Source organism: Bombus pyrosoma, linkage group LG6, assembly GCF_014825855.1.
Source record: "Bombus pyrosoma isolate SC7728 linkage group LG6, ASM1482585v1, whole genome shotgun sequence".
NCBI lineage: Eukaryota > Metazoa > Arthropoda > Insecta > Hymenoptera > Apidae > Bombus > Bombus pyrosoma.
In genome coordinates this window covers 13,950,234-13,967,090 of record NC_057775.1, presented here as the reverse complement: position 1 = coordinate 13,967,090, position 16,857 = coordinate 13,950,234, and the positions used below count along the sequence as shown (strand labels likewise).

The following is a 16,857-nucleotide window of genomic DNA, read 5'->3' as shown; positions in this document are numbered from 1 at the left end:
TACGAAGACCCAGTTATGTAGCCCCGGAATATGCGCACTTTTTTCGAAAGCCATTTCGTTCTGAAGGTGGCGAGAAACGCGTTTAAAGTCTCGCGAGATGCCACGTTCTTTCTTCACTCGGACAGTGATGCGTTTAAAGATCATTCGCCAGAATACTTGTAATATTCGCACATATAGTCACATTGAAATTCACACACGTGTTATTATTATCTAAACGTAAAATTCTCATTCTGAATGTTCCGCGTTCAGTTGCAAAAAGATTTCACGCATTTCGATAGATCGGTGTTTCTAACGATGTCAGCCGATCTATCTAAGAAATTTCGGTAAGTTTGCGTGAGAAAGGAGTCTATCGTTGCTCTACGAACATCCTCTGGTGAAGCAGTAGCGTTTCTGTCGCGAAAGGATTAACGAGACGCTATGCAACTTGATCGTAGTGGAAGGAGGATGAGGTGCAGGCGGTCAAACCACGAAGCAGTCGACGCTTGGTTCGGGAAGGTCGGTCGGCGCGGGGAGGAAGACAAGCGGAGGAATGCCGAGGAAGAATGCACAAGGGGAGATCGTGTGGGCGCGTTCGCGAGGAGCAAGGCACGCTGCGGCCGACACGGCCGCAGACAGAGACATTGCATCGAGGTTAAACGGCTGAACCCAGCGAGGACCCTTCGGGTCAAATGCCTAAATTGCCGCGTCACAGTCCGCAAGACAGCGCGCCGTTTATGCGAGCATGGCATTAAAGAGATGCACAGGGGGACAGGCAGAGAGAGAGAAAGAGAGAGAGAGAGATAGGGAGAAGAGACAGAATAGAAGACGAGTCAACGACGTTATCTGGCTAAACGAGCAATTCCACCGTCCAGTGTTTCGTTGCAGGTGAGACGCGTGGGCGAGATGAACGACTAGCAGGGGCCATTTAATGACTCCTTTTATGATTCGTAGCGGATTTTCGATTGCTTTCGTCACGCTTCGCCTTGTTCCGCTTTTGACCGCCTGCGTATCGTTAGGTGATTCTTAAATAATATGAGAAGTGGTTCAATAATACCACCAATATAAGGTAATCGTTGCATCGTCACTTTATGGTCTTGAATATCATGTTCTGCTCATGTTCCTTTCTAAATATAATGGGCATCGTATAAAATTTTTCAAGTACACGTATATTCTTAATATCGCAAGATACACTGATTCATAAAATCTCAGTAATTATTATACGATTATTATGTCTTACCAAGCATTAATTTCTGACAATATTGACATTTTCCAAGGAGGTACCCGTATTAGATCGGTCGTGACAATTTCAAAATAAGGAGAATTATGTAACGGGAGCACGGCGAGATCGACGGTTCGCGCGAATCGTGTGGTCGTTTACCGAGAACAGACGATGACGCGGTTGACTTCGAATTGGACAATATTAAGAGCGGTGGCGGTCGTTGACACGCGACACGGCTGACACGCAACATGCGCGTAATCGATGATCCGTGAGAAAATCTGAACGACTGCGATGATGCGAATTAGCGTTCACGATTTTCTACCGTCCTGTCTCTATTGTTCGGTAAATCGATACAACACTTCGTAACGTTTCGCCGAAGGCGATCACCATTGCCATTCCCAGAACCAAAGTCATTTAATGCTCTACCGTCGATTGATTTTAATAAAAACACCATGAAGAATGATCGTTTCTTTCGTCAGATGTTTTATTCGAAAATGAAATGATCTCTGATAGGTGGTTTTATTTTTAACGTTGGAAATGAAAGCAATCGTGATCAAATATTTGCGAAACGATGTTTTAAGACTCGTTGTTACCTTTTCTCTTTTAAGAAGAACTGCATTGTCATCGTATCTTCTTGTATTCAAAAGTATTTATGAGAAAAATGATTGGTTAATAAATACCGAAACGTAAAAAGAATGATACTTCCATAAATCAATTACTATTATTATACAATTAATTCTCTTACCTTTGACAAATTGAATAATATATGGTAAAATATATAATCTAAAGTTATGTAAGTAAAAAAATAATACAGATTAACAAGCTTCCAATTCTCTGTTTACCATGAAAATTTCACCAAACATACCTCACGCAGCAACTATGTCTGGCCGCATCTCGCGTCAGTGCACCGACGGACCGTTTCACGAAGCGTACTTTTACAACCTCATTCGCGATTCGTAATCCCAATAAACCTTCAATATTCCAGGCGAGTTCGCTGCCATTTAAGATTCGCCACGGGAGCAACGCAAGGCCATCAATAACGCGGCTGACCCTTACGGAACGGCTCATTCGAAACGCCATCTCGCCGTGGACCAATGACAAGCGTGTTAAATGCGACTTCGATATCCATTTCGTGAGAGAGGCGTCTTACATTCTCATGCCGAGACATAATTCGAACTCGACCGAGTTCCGCTCGAACACGTCTCGTTCCTTCGCTCAAGAATCCTCTTCTTCCTCTTCTCTCTTCGATAATATCTCGAAAGAAGGTACGACGATCCAGTAAGAACGACGACTCTCCGTCCAAAGACTCTCCGCCGCTTCATAATGTCGCGACCAACGTACCAACGCATTAACCGTGCACGAGCATCACCTGGCAAGATGTACGTGGGCCGAGAAAAAGGTAAATGGAAACGGTCAATTTTGCACCGATTCACGATTACCAAAGAGTCGTGAGAACGGTAGGGGCGTGTTCGTTCCAGGGAGGGCTTCCTCTAATGAGCAGCTCGTGCGTGCCGAGGCTGAACCGCTCTTTGTTCATCCCTGCCGCATCAGGGACAATCCCAACACTCATTAGGCGTGCATCAAGATGAATCCACCGCGGGTCACCCATGAAATTGAAATAATGGCACCGTACGCGCTCGAGCCTGGGCCCGTGTTCCGCGACACGGAACCGTTAGGCGTGCCATCGGAGACACATCCGTGGACGTCATCTTAAGGAGAGGCTTTTGTTGTCCGACCGAGGAAAAGGTGGGAGTACAATGGAGAAAGAATATGGTGTCCGCTTTCTGGTTCTGCTGGATACACCGCGCGCATCACCGATTGGTCATCTTGGACGACATTAATCGTCCACTCGCGTTCCGACCGGATTTCTCGGACATTAATCGCGGTGGAAAAATGGATTTGATCTGGAAGTCGCGGTAGGGAAGAATGGGTCATCGATTGGGGAGACGAATAGGATTCATCTGGTGAAAAGCACCTAGAACCGGGGGTGGTAAAAACCGAAGGTACGTTCTAAGATAAATCTCTTCCAATGGCGGCGACAGAATTGTGATATTTGAAAACATTTCTCAGGAAGAGTCTTTCTGGGAACAGAGTCTGCGAGGAACATTCCGTTTTATCTTCGATATCTTAATAGCTCTTCCTCCAATGGAATTGGAACAATTCAATAATACAAAAATAACGCCGCGATCGATGGAATGCACAGGAGTTTATTTGAGTAAATGGGAGAAATGCGTGTACGAACGTGAGATCACTGTAAGACAATACCTAACCTGCATGCGCGAAATTTATAAATCGCAGAATATTAAATACAGGAGCAAAAAATTTACCTACGTCTCGTACCTACGTCATTATGTTATTCTATCTTCTTCCAAAAATTACTATATATTTATAAAATATCGCTGGCATTCCAATTTTCCCCTAACCTTCCACGACCATGTTACAACAAATTCAGAAGCAACACGACCGTCGCGCATTTCGGGCGCGGCAAAGCGCGGGAGATTTGATAGCCGGAAAATTACGAGGATGGCGATTATTCGGTCGACCGCAGGCCAATTCGGCTGACAAGAATCAACGTTTCGGCCGTTGTTGGGAACATTACCGACGTAACCGTCGCCTGCGTTAACATTAATCGCGTCGAATTACTATCATCATTATTCCCGGTAGCGCGGGGAATTCAAACAAAAGCCCGAAACCGCGCTCGTATTTTAATACGATGGATAGGTATTGTTATCAACAACTAGAAGATTTTTCCTCTCGCAAACGGAGGATTACGTCTCGAGTCCTGATCAATCTGCTAATACCTTTCGTGTCTAAATAAATTGCTATAGCACAACACGAAATATGAAATATAGCACAAGATGGAAAAACGAAGATACGCGTTATTAATGGTAGGGTATCGGATTGAAATTATTATTATAGTATATAGTATAAATGTAACTCAATTTAAATATGCTATAGAAGAATCTCACGTCGATGAGAAGAGCAAGAAACCTTTCGAAAGCCGAAAAAATATCTCGCAGACATTAAAAAATTGTTTATCGAATTAGATTCATCAAACCAACTAGGCAAAGAATTAAACGGTTAGAAATAAACAAAATTTAATTCTACCATTATTTTCCCTATATTACTTTCTTATCTCAGAATACATCATTCTCGAACAACTTCCTCTATCTCCAACTTATTAAACCCGTCCAAGTAGGATGCGCGAGTTCGAAATTATGGGACGCGTATTAGCGAGATATCAGCAGCGAGACACGCTAGACTGGCAGAAATCGGCTGACGTTCTGGCTCTCAACGAAGCTAAGCTGTTGATCGCGAACCTCTATTTTGCTTGTCGAGCTGCGCGCTGCCTCCTCTATGCCAGACCCCCTTTTGTTCCGAAGTTTGCGAAACTGCACGCGATTATGGCCGCGTCACGTAACTCCTCGGCTGCTTCAAGTCGCGTCACTGAACTCTCGGCGAAGTTAACGCTACCGACCGCATTGTTTCGTCCCGCGTTCTACTTCTCCTTCTTTCCTTCGACTCACGCTGCGATCGTTATCACCCGGAAAAAATCCATAAGAATTCGTTGGTGACCATTCAACGAAAGGTCGACGAACGACGAGACAAAAAGACTGTGAAGTTAAGTACTTGAAGTTTGTGTTTATTTTGAAGTTTTACGACGCGGGTATATTTTTATTAAAACACGTGTGAATTGGAGCGATCAATCAATTTTCTATTTACGTGCTATCTGAAATATTCAAATATTCGATATTGGCGTACTTCTATATTTACGAAATCGGAGAAAAATGCGACCTGCATCGTTCGAAAATGATGAAAATCGGAACACTGTTCCTGGAATATCAGGAATTCAAGCGAAGATATCGTATTGGTGTAAAATAATTATTTACGGGATAAAAGCGTCGAACGATAATTTATAATCGAACCGAATTCCATTCTGACTGCCATTTACGTTTTTATTGGAAGATGATCGCGTATTCTACCATTCTCTCTCCCTGGTATTATCCAGCATTTTCCATGTTGAACAATCGTTGAACCTTTTACATTCGAATAACCACATCAATCAAAACTTGTAATAATATAATTTATCATTTTGAAAGGGGAATCGGCGAAATTCGTCAAACACATCCCTTCAGAATAGAATTTAGAAAGCTACGCCGACCCATAAACCATCCTAATTCGTTCGATTTAAACAGTCAGCGATTAGCATATAAATCAGCTTTCGTTTTACGTGCTAATAACTTTCCTCGTTTTGGAACACGCCCATCGTCAATGCGTTCTTGTGCAGAATCCGCTATCTGACCGCCACGAAGCGGCTCTTAATGAGATTTCCCGGGAAGACACCTATCGCGCTCGCGGCTATTTGTCCACGACCGAACCACAAAGACGTAGTTAAATCAAAGACGTGGCTTCCTAGATGTTCCACAGTCATCTTGAAGTAACACCGAATTCCCCTGGGCGGATGAAGAAGCAAATACTCGAACCTCGAATACTCGAACTACCAACGGGGGAGAATTATTTGCGAAGAGGGTGAAAGGAGAATTATTTGCGGTGCAACGGTAGTTTGGAGAATTGTCGGCAGCAAACGACGCACTCATCGCGATCCTAGGCCATTTCGTCCTAATGGACATCGCGCCTTTGTGCGTCTTCGTAACAATCAGCAGCCAGTGTCCGAAACGAAGCTTAGAACGAACCATCTTTTTTCCTACCTTTTTGCCTCGTTTTTCCCCTTTTCATCGAATTTCAATCCTCCGGTGCGAACGATGTCTCTTCGATTCGATTGAAACGTACTGTCCCCTTGTGAACGGACGAGTCACCCCTGGGATCGGTGGTTCTCATCGAACAAGCCGGCTGTTCGGAAGAACGAGGCCATATTTGATCGGTGAACAGCGAAGCCGTGGTTTCAGAGGGAAGCGAGCGTATCAGGAGATCGTGTTTCCACAAGATACCGCTTTGTTCGATCGATAAGCGTCTATGGTAATCGGGAACGCTTAAAGAAACTCGAAGAACGAACTGTCGGAGAGTCGGGAAGAGATCCCTGATACCGGGAATTCCGATTTCCTGGGGAGACTAAAACATCTTACTGCAAAAGTTTGCCAATGAATTTGATCGCGGTCGTTTGATTTGTATTCGATATAGGTAATGGTGGGACATTACGGTGACGATACCGTGGAATTTTTGGCACGATATCGATACTAGAAATGGAATGTTGAATTGGTCCATTACAGCGAACGTTTCCCAGTGGACAGGTCTAACGTGCTATAGTCGATTAAAATTATCATTCTGATCTCTAATATGAGATAGGTTGGAAACTGTGTCGATTCTCTCACTTCCGACCGGATGTATAATTATTCCTCCTCTAAAAACGAACGATCGCGGGAGCGAGGATTATCTAAACTGTTCCAACAAATGCTCGGGAATTACCGCGATTCGTAGGATAGAGTGTGACATATTTTTAATAAGGTTGGAAAATGTATAATTAAGTGCAATGTGGACCGAATATTACGATACTATCAGAAATTGTACGATACGACGGAATACAAGATATGCAGAACGTTTTTCTAAATAAATGAAATTTCTTGAATTTAGATAAACACGAGGAAAGAATATAAATGCCACAGAAATAAATATCATAAATATCATTTCTCGTAGACATCGGTTGTTTCTTGAAATGCGATCTAAATTACACCGACAAGGTGATTTTTATCTCGTATTACGATTTTGAACTCATTATGTGTTACGTACGTACATTACAGAGATGTATACGTCACACACTAACATAATCCGGGGTGATTGATGACAGGTACGCTGCGATCACATCTTAATTTACAATAAATTGCTGCCGCAATCAACTGTTTTTATCGTTGCCTACGAACAGTGGATCAAATGTACCAATGGAAGTGAATTCTTGCGTACGATACCACATAGACGCATTAAGTATTTCGTCAAGCCTTTTTTCTTTACAAATAAATAGCAATCTTTACGTTTATTCACCTATCATCTATCTAAGTCTTCAAATACTCATGAAAGTTGACTCGATAAATCAATTTATAAGGCGCCTTTGATCTGTTCTCAAGCGCAGAATTATCTTTGATTTATGCAGGATTTCCACACCATCGCCTCAAAATTGTATTAAAAATTCGTAAAAAAACTGAAGCACTTAACATGCTCTACTTTCCGATTTTTAGACCTGATCGATACGAACGGGTCATATTTAACTGTTAGTCATATTATATTTATCAGGTTTATTGTATATGAACGGGGAAAAAAGGCAATGTCGATTTTAACAAATTTTGACTTTAATATTCATTCGTATGCTCCTGCATCTGCCCTTTATTACCGGCTATGTCGTATTAATTTGAATTACAATTGTCTGAATTTTACAGAACTTATAAGAAATTGAAGTATACAACGTGCTTCTCACTTCTTTACATTTTAATGTGTTATATATTATTTACAGTTGTACGCAAAAATTGTAAATGATGCAGGATAGAATGAAGAAAAAAATGTTTTATTTTGATATAGTGTCTGCGAGAAAACAACAAGTTTTGATATTATATACTGAAAAATAAATTTTCGTTTCGTGAGAAATGCCAAAATCCTTCCTTTCTCCCGTGGACTCTTCACGTATATTTAAACTACGAGAGTCGCAAGTAGAGGAGACGTGTCGTGAAGACTCGTAGAATAATTTAACGCCGCATACGAAAAGGTCCAAAACTGTACTAAACAAATTCGATATTTACCCTTCTATATTAAAATACAAATCCTAAGTCAAAATATACACAAATATCTTCATTTTAATTCAATATATCGTTTCTCTACCACTGATAACCAATCTATCTATCAACAATAATGTAATAACGTCCACAGTGAGCATCTAAAAGTCTTCGAGTCCAACGTCCACAAATTCATTCGTTCCATTCGACGATATTCAATATATCCCAACGACAAAATGATCTTTCTTCTACATTAGCGAATACGTAACATCTCTATACGCCGAACGGATGGCGTAATTAGTTGAAACGTGTCAAAGAGAAAGGAGAACAAGACTCAAAAGCAACGTGCCATTATCGGACACGGTATTATGAAGTACCTTCTGCGGTGTATCACGGGAATTATCCCAGGCGGATAGCGCATCAAGACGAGCACTCCCGTGGTCCTCTGGAATTGGAATCCCGCGTTCGTCCCCGCTCCATGCAAACGAGTTTACATGCAAATACGTTTACCTGCCATAAACCAAACGCTCGGCAGGACACGCGGTCACGCCGCTCTCTATCTTTCGCCAGCGCGGCAACGCGTCTACTCGTACGCGGCTAACGCAAACTGAACGAACGTTTCGCTTGCAGATTCCCGGTTCAACAGAGCTTCAACCAGCGTACCCGCAACAAGAGATGCGTGAATTGTTACGTTCCACCTACGTCCATCTCTCGTCTACGCAAATGCATGGTAAAATGTATTCGATCCTGCGTTTAACCCTATATTTGATTACGGTTCCGAATCTTTTCCTAATTAATCTTACTATTCTTCCTTCCTTAATTCTTCTTTCCTCAATGTTATTCTCTACGTTTGAGAAAAGTGAATTTTTAATATAGGCTTTAAAAATAAGACATATGTATATATTTTAAAGTGTATCGTCTAACACTAAGGTTAGATTCTACAGTATTTTAATTATTTTTATTGATATGGAAGAATATCTAAGGGGAAAAAGATAATTGAAATATTATAGAACCAGATCTTACTGTTAGATGAAACATCCTTCTAAACGCCCTTCTCTACGTTTTACGATAAAAAGAACTTTCTTCTGACAATGATCTTAAAATTTAAGAAACACGATACATCCTAAATAAGTACTAACAAATATTTTGATACTTTCCATCTTCTTCCACTCGGCCTAATATTACATGTACCGTTCGTACAATCATCATTTCTGAAAATTTAAGTTATGCTCCACTCTTTTCATTGCACGCGCCTTTACAGCCACTAGGTTCACGGCTGCGGGTTACGACAGTTCCCGGCCGTGTCCCGGCGGAAGTCACGATATCGACTTTCGGAAACGAGATTTCTGACCGACCAAGCGAGTTTCATCTCCGGATCCTTTTACTCGTCGATTCCTCCGACGACAGGGCTACAAAATTTCTAACCGCGCTGATTTATCAAAGGCGGCACAAATACAAATCCGGGAGTCAACCAAATCAGAGCCACCTTGCGCAATGCAGTTAATATTATTAGCGAAATTTTACGAGTTACGAATTACACGTTACCAACGGATATTAATAATTATCTTCGTACCACAGTAACAAGTCTGATAATAAATCTTTCGAAGATAATTAATATTTATTGGATCATAATGTATCTTAGCAAATTTCCAAGCGTTCAACGACGCAACGAGAGAACAATGTACTCGCATCTGTGGCTTTTGTCAGGAGGCAGACAGTCCGATTATTCGCGGTTTGAAGTACCGATTGTCTTGTTACCATTGTTGTAACGATTCCTTCACACCTAATATGATGAAATGCATGCGTAATCGAAGAGTGGGGAACGGTATTGAGATGTAGGAGTTTCAATTGACGTTGATTTAACAGATACGGTTCGTGACAAATGCGACACGGGCCGCCATATGTCAGCTATGCTCGACTGCGCAAGATGAAAAGAAGCGTTATCAAAGTTCTTTCGCGTGCCATTGCTTTGTGAGACCAGTTAGGTGTTAAAAAACCGTTAAAAAATATTTCTGTGTCCTTCAAGCTTTAGTTGACGACGTTGTTAGGAGCATTCGTGTCGACAAATTGAATGATTCTGATTTGCCAAGAATAGTGATCTATGTATAGTGATCTGTATTAAACGTATACCTACTTAACTGACCTATACTAAACGTTACCATTATTTGGTTCACAAATAGGTATTGATATTTCTGGTACTAGACTTGCTTTTATAACGGTATGTAATAGAACTGCAATATCGAATCTATTTAAAATTATTAATGTATATATATATTAAATATCTATTTTCTTTGTTACTAAATACAACGAAAATAAGCAATGTATGTATGTAAATGATAATAATGTATTTCAAAGGCAAGTATTATGTTCTATGTTCCATATTAACGTCAGTCATCAGAGATAAAGTACGAGACAAGTAAAACAAATTCTGCAAACTTCTCATGTTTTTGTCATTAAAGATCTCATTTTTTGATTTTGCTTTAAAGTTCCGATGAAGCCATTAATTTCCATGGAAACTCTTGTTAATTGCGCTATCGATCACAAATAGACGTGACGTTGAATCCGCCGCACAACTTTATCCTCGATATTCTCGTAAAAGTTAGAGGTAGTCTGAAATAATTTCGATTTTGCAATATTCTAGAACAAAGCGTCATTTAATACTAGCTCGAGATATTCAATACACTGTGTACAAAGCGGCAGATCGATACTCTTGTACACCAAACTCGAAACACCTGATTCCAAGAATTCACCATTTGCAGTTCGAGGAACGCGCGATGTTTCCTCGCCTCTGGAAACGCAAAGAGAGATAGCGTTGGTGTTTTACAATCGTTACTCTTTGACAAATGTCACGTCGACGAATTTCACGCCCATCAAACGCCACGTTCCAATCTTCAAACGATCAAACCCTCGGTCATCGAGCTCGCAAAACCGACTGTTGAACGCGAACAGGTTTTCTCTGTTGTTACGTTCGAACGCGAAAACGACAAAAATCGGTGACAACATAGATACATAAACTTGGAGGCAAACAGTCAATAGCGAAAAAATTCCATAACCGAGAGTGCGCTATAGAATACTTTATAACGACTTTCATTTGCTAACCATCTTTCCGCTGGGCTGCACACGCGCAATTAAAGACAAAGACTCGTTAACCGCGCGCAATCAACAGCCCGCGTAACGTTTGTCCGGTTTCGAATTAAAAGTCGACCGCAGTTAAATCGTTATCTGTCGCCGAAGGAGACGTTAAAAACGACGCAAACCCACCGACCAGCAAAATTAATTATCGTCGAGTGAAATGTCTTGTCTTTACCGAGAACCTTTAACGAGTTTCGTGTCATGGAGTAAATTGCAACGAAAGTTGCAATTTTTAAACCGCGAACTTTAAATTCAAGTATTTGATTCTTCGCGCCTGGGAACATTTTCTATTGAAATTACTGCTCGGAAGATATTTTCTGAGAAAGGCAAGAATACAGAAGATCTTTATTTTAGCGGAGACTATACTCTGAAGCCGATGTCTGGCTTGAAGGTCCGCAAGCTTTTTATAAAAAAAAACAGCTTAGAACTGTTGTAACGAAATGCTCGAGCAGTATAATAAATATAATGATATAATGTTCGAGATTTACAGAACATCTATGTAATTCCATCGCAATACATAGCAACAGACTTACAAAAGTTTTGAAATAAATTCAGACCGAAATTAAATTCCTATAGATTTCCAAAATGACGATGATAGATACGGCAAGTGAAAAAGATTATCTGAAGTAAATAATGTTTAGGACGTACAGTATACGCAATTCTATCAGAAAATTCGCAATATTAACGAAGTTACAAGAGTTGCAGGTAAACTCGCAGTGAAATTAAATTTCCGTGCTTCTCCAAAATGGCGGCGATGTTTCCAACGGCATCGTGGACCGATTGTTTGAAACAATAAAGATCAGCCGTATTTCCAGGCTGTGAAAGGCTGGCTGAAAGGCAGCACTCGAGTCTGCGCTTCTTCTTACCTCGTGTCTCGGATAAATTTTCGCGGCGTAATATTCGCGGTCGCGTTTTATCAGCCGCGATAAATCAGCATAAGAGCAGCGACGGTAAAACGCGTGAGATCCAAGCATTTTGCCGGTGGCGAACGTGCCTGCTTTCTCTCTTCGTTCCTTGGTAATCGTTATTTATATAACGTTGATCCGACGTCTGCATTAGCGTTTCGTCGCGATGTAACTTCTTCCATTTGCCTTCGTTTCGTGCTTCTTGTTCGACGTACTCCTCGTTAAACATCTCCTTTCCTCGTTTTTCTATTCTCGAACGATCGATTATTTCGACTGCCTGTTTATACATTTAGATTTCTTTTGCAAGTGAATAGGATGATAGATTAATTCGTAGAATTGTTTTCTCAAAGTTTGAAGTTAACGTCGACCATAACGATGTCCTAAATTTTGATCGACATACAATTTCTGTCAGAAATAGTAGCAAAAAAAAAAAAAAAAAGGAAAGAAATTTACTATGTATATTACACGTGTATTGAATTTTAAGAAGTGCTGTAATACAATTCTTGGGAACCTCATTGTTTAACGGCATGAATCATCCGGATATTTTAAGATCGCGTAACTTTTTTATGAGTTTAAACTTGGGAAATGCACTGTAAAAGTTGCTGAAAGTATGGATTTACCGGTTGAAGAAGCTTATGTAAATGTTAGAATGATTTAACTTTGATTTGTAGAGTCCAACAGCGATGATTTTTCATTGTAGGAGGCGGTAGGAGAAATTGAATTTTCCATGGACTGAAAGTGTTCCAAAATAAAAATGTTAAAAATGCAGGATTCAACTACCAACAGAAGGTATGTGTAAACATTTTTTGCGCACGTTGCACATACGGAATGGATTCTTTCAGCTAGATTGCAGTATCAGCAAGTTTACATTTCGTATTTTCGATAGAATACATTGCATGTATTATAGAATATTTTGTATTGGTAACATTTTAATCATAACTGAATATCGAATGGAAATTTATATGCAATAAACGGTTAATTATCAAAAGCTTATTAAAAAAATATCTTTCACACCTTTACTTTGTTTTTACATCAATTAACTTTAAAAGAACCAACTGATATTACACAACATCTATATTCATATAATATCGATTACACGAACGGTATAAAATATTAATTACCCGATGAGGTGTAATTACAAAGTTTATTCGCAAGGTAAACTACGAGCCATGATAATAACGATCGCGATTATCGCAAATACAATATGTTATCATTATAACCATATCCTGTACCTACGTATTGGCAAATATTAATACTTCTATTAAACGCGATTAAATAACATACAGTCGATCAGCTCGGATAACTCTGTAACGTCGCGACTCGCTGATGACAAACGTAATCGTTCGTCCTGATAATTATCATAATCTTGTATAAATTCTCAATTGCGTTTCTCTAAAGATATTAGCGTCCTTTGCGTATTCCGCACGCTTCCTCGATCCTCACCTCGCACCAAGTGCACACGAGGCAATAACCAATTGCATTAACCAACGCTTTGATCGTATAATATTATATAACCGCTGTGCTGGTTAGGTTTCGCAAACCGAATGGTAATCGGTAATATCGTAATTAATATCGATTCAACCGACACCGGCTCGTTATTTCACGTAATATTCCACCCGATATCGCGTTACACGATGATTTAGAAGGACGATTTGTAGAACGTCCCTCGTTTCTTCCTTCATATTTACGTAAAGCTGGAGGCACCATCGTAAATTACCAAGATTTTTCTTTTCGTACATTTGTAACACGCGTCAAAGGTGTTCTTTTTTTTTTATTTCATCTATATTATCACCTTTAATAACTTGATTTGATTATTTGATACGTAAAGGTATGAAAGTTTAATCAAGAAAATATCAAAGGACCACGTACAGTTTCTGTGTATTTATATGTAATCTTTTATTCATCTGTACATCTGCTCGTTTTACACTCCAGCCTGTAAGTAGATCTCTTAGAAATTTCATTTGTAGATACAATGTAAAACGAACATAAAAGCTTAGTCCTCGTAAAAGTGCTCTTACTTCAAAGAATTAAAGAATAAAAGAGAAAATTCTACCTCAAATAATCATAAATTTAATATGAAAACCCATATCTTGAGATCAGTTTTAATATCTAAAGAAATCCTCTTAAACGAATCGTCACAGTCTGCATATGTCAACATGATCAATCCTTCCGATCAATTCGAACGAAGATAATTTCACAAATGATCGTAATAATTATCAATATAATTTCAAGTGAAACGCAACGGTTGTTAACGGCGCGACGTCTCGCGCTAACGCTCACGGATAATCCCTAATCATTTTAGTGGTATGTGACTTTGACAACTCGAACGCTGCGGTAGTTGGCAGCCTTTTAGACAGGACACGATTTTACTGTCAGAGATATCCGTGTCGGCAGAACTGTTTATCTTCGAAAGTCAGACCAGTTCCTGGCAACTTGGCGTACACACCGTCCCCTTCCTTGTCGGTTGTTTACACGGACTTCCGGTAAAAGGATTAATTATCGTGCTCGTCTCCCGATGATATCCGGGGATCGAGAAACCTTGACGACGAGACAGATAGAAGGAAGCTAAGAGGGAAATAGCCGAAGGAGAAAAATTTTTCCTGGAAGGAGGCAACTTTGTGGACGCGATGTAAAATGGCAGCGATTCCAACTTCCAAACGAGTTTCCGTATCCTGTCTTGGGAAGCATTACCTGTTTAACGCGTCCGGCATAAAATCTTCGTCAATTAGACAAAAAAAAAAATCTTTCTAAAAACATAAATTTAATACGAAATATGTCGAATCTAAATTCATTTATTAAAAATTAATATTATCGGATCGACCAATGATGAAACATAAACTACCTTCCGATCGTTGTAGATTTCCTCAATTTCCCTGTATTAGCGGTAGTTAAGTAGCTCGGGAGGGACGAAAAAGAATTAAAAAAAAGGAGGAAAAGTCTTAAGAAATAAAAAATTGAATAAAGGAGTTTCGGTTAAAAAGGCAGGAAAATGTTTGTTTCTTAAAACGTTTGCAGGGGTTGCATGAAAGCCGTTGGTACCGTAACATCGCTCTCTGAAGGCATTCGACGAATCGCTAATTAGGATCTTCCAAGCAGAATCCCGCGAACCAACCGGAAAGAAATTATCCGATTGCGATAGAAAATCAACGACCCTGTTCTTTGTCTGGACGAAGTGCGCACTTCTCTTCGGTTTACCCATCGAAAAGATCGAACTCACCCCTCAATCAGTCTTTGTCACGTATTTATGATTTAAACACCGATAGTATTTTTTTCATTTGCAATTGGAAATTCAGGTTAAAACGAATACATTTAGAAAATTTTATTCTAGGTTCATATAGAATTTAGATACCTACAGATACCTATTTGTTATACCTATAGATTTTTAGATATTTAGGAAAGTTGCAATGAGATTACTACTCAGTCGTAAGGAATAAACAATACGTTTCTTAAATTAATGTCTTAAATTTCGTTTATATCCCAAAATAAAAAATAAAATCAAGATATCGACGTCAAAGATAACACTAAATCCCCTTATAGTAAAAATATTTTATTATAAATTTCAGAGGAAGAATACATACTTCCAGATCACTTAATCGTCGACCTAACTCCTGGCTGTACGATATCGACTCATATCCGAGTCGTGAGTTGGCAATTAAATATCATACAACGAAGTTAAAGTTAACTATTAATTTAACGAAAGTTGAAGAAGTTAAGACTATGGTTCATTGAACATAATTTTGCGCTGAAACAATAAATACATGCCTACAACAAGAATCACAGGGATAATACATTAAAGTAACAACATGCCATGCATACATTCAACCAATCACTATGTACAGGAACTTCATCAAAATTACTTCGCCTCATCACGGCAGCAAATTCCAGTTTCTCTGAAAACCAAGCGCACAACGAAGTATGCAAAATCGTCGCTCGCCGCGTAAATATAAACAGCAGTAAGGCGACAGAGACGAGCCGAATAGAGAACATTCAGACGGAACGGGGGTACGAAATTATGAGAAAACCGAGACGGAGTCTGATATTTCGACGAAGTTTCTGTATTCACTCGGGGCTAAAAGCCTCTCGAGTTGCGGGCTACTCGACGGGTGGCAGCTGCGTCTGAGGACCGGCTCTCCCACCACCACCACCACACGATAATTTACAAACAATTATTCCGACCGGCTCGAACAGCCAGAGGCGGCGTTCCCGTTTTCTCCGTTGGCAAGCCTACCTCTGTTTTTCGGTCTAACCCCTTTCTCGATCGGCAACGCGTCTCGTTTGGCCCGCGAAAAATCGACCGCCGCAGGAATAATAATCGCGAACGAAGAACGGGAGAACCACAAGGGATGTGAGAAGGAGAAGGAAAGAAGGATAGCTCGTGAAATGTAATAACCCGACAGCGATTTAATCGTGCCATCGGCGCTCGCCGCTTGTCCCTGATAACGACGATCAGCGCGGCAAGGAGATTATCTTAATGGAATTTAATCGCGGGCTTCGTTACATCGACGATGCGACGCGGGGAATGTTTCACAAGGGAAGAGAAATTTCGCGGCAAGTGAAAGCAGATCTACGACGTCGATCGTTCTTTGAGAGAGGGTTTCAGTAATTTCAGCCGGTAATTCCACGTTAACCATCCACCCTCCTGCTGGAGATGAAATTGAAGAAATTTGATAACGAGCCACCCTCGGGCGTTAACGTTGAACATTCGCAACTATTAGCCGCGTTTACATCGCTTCGATTCCATTCGTTCACAATATTTTTAACATTCACTGTAGAAATGTAGATTTCTGTGTTCGTGATGTTGAGATAGTTTGATATCAGAGGTTCCAATGTCGTATAATTTGTTAGGTCGTTCGAGTAGTCTATAAGAAATGTTTGTATTGGCCCTACTCAGGTTCAGGAATGACTC

General features: G+C 40.2%; 1 protein-coding gene and 1 long non-coding RNA gene across 13 annotated transcripts in view; one reads left to right on the top strand and one right to left on the bottom strand.

The window, feature by feature from the left end:
* The window catches only part of LOC122568651 (fat-like cadherin-related tumor suppressor homolog), a 496,717-nt gene that overhangs the window by 177,853 nt on the left and 302,007 nt on the right, over window positions 1–16,857 (bottom strand). The window lies entirely within an intron of this gene.
* Window positions 1–16,857, top strand: part of LOC122568654 — a 72,215-nt gene that overhangs the window by 23,801 nt on the left and 31,557 nt on the right. Inside the window, exon 2 of the long non-coding RNA XR_006317170.1 lies at window positions 8,545–8,644. This is a non-coding gene — a long non-coding RNA (uncharacterized LOC122568654). The remainder of the gene's footprint in view (window positions 1–8,544; window positions 8,645–16,857) is intronic.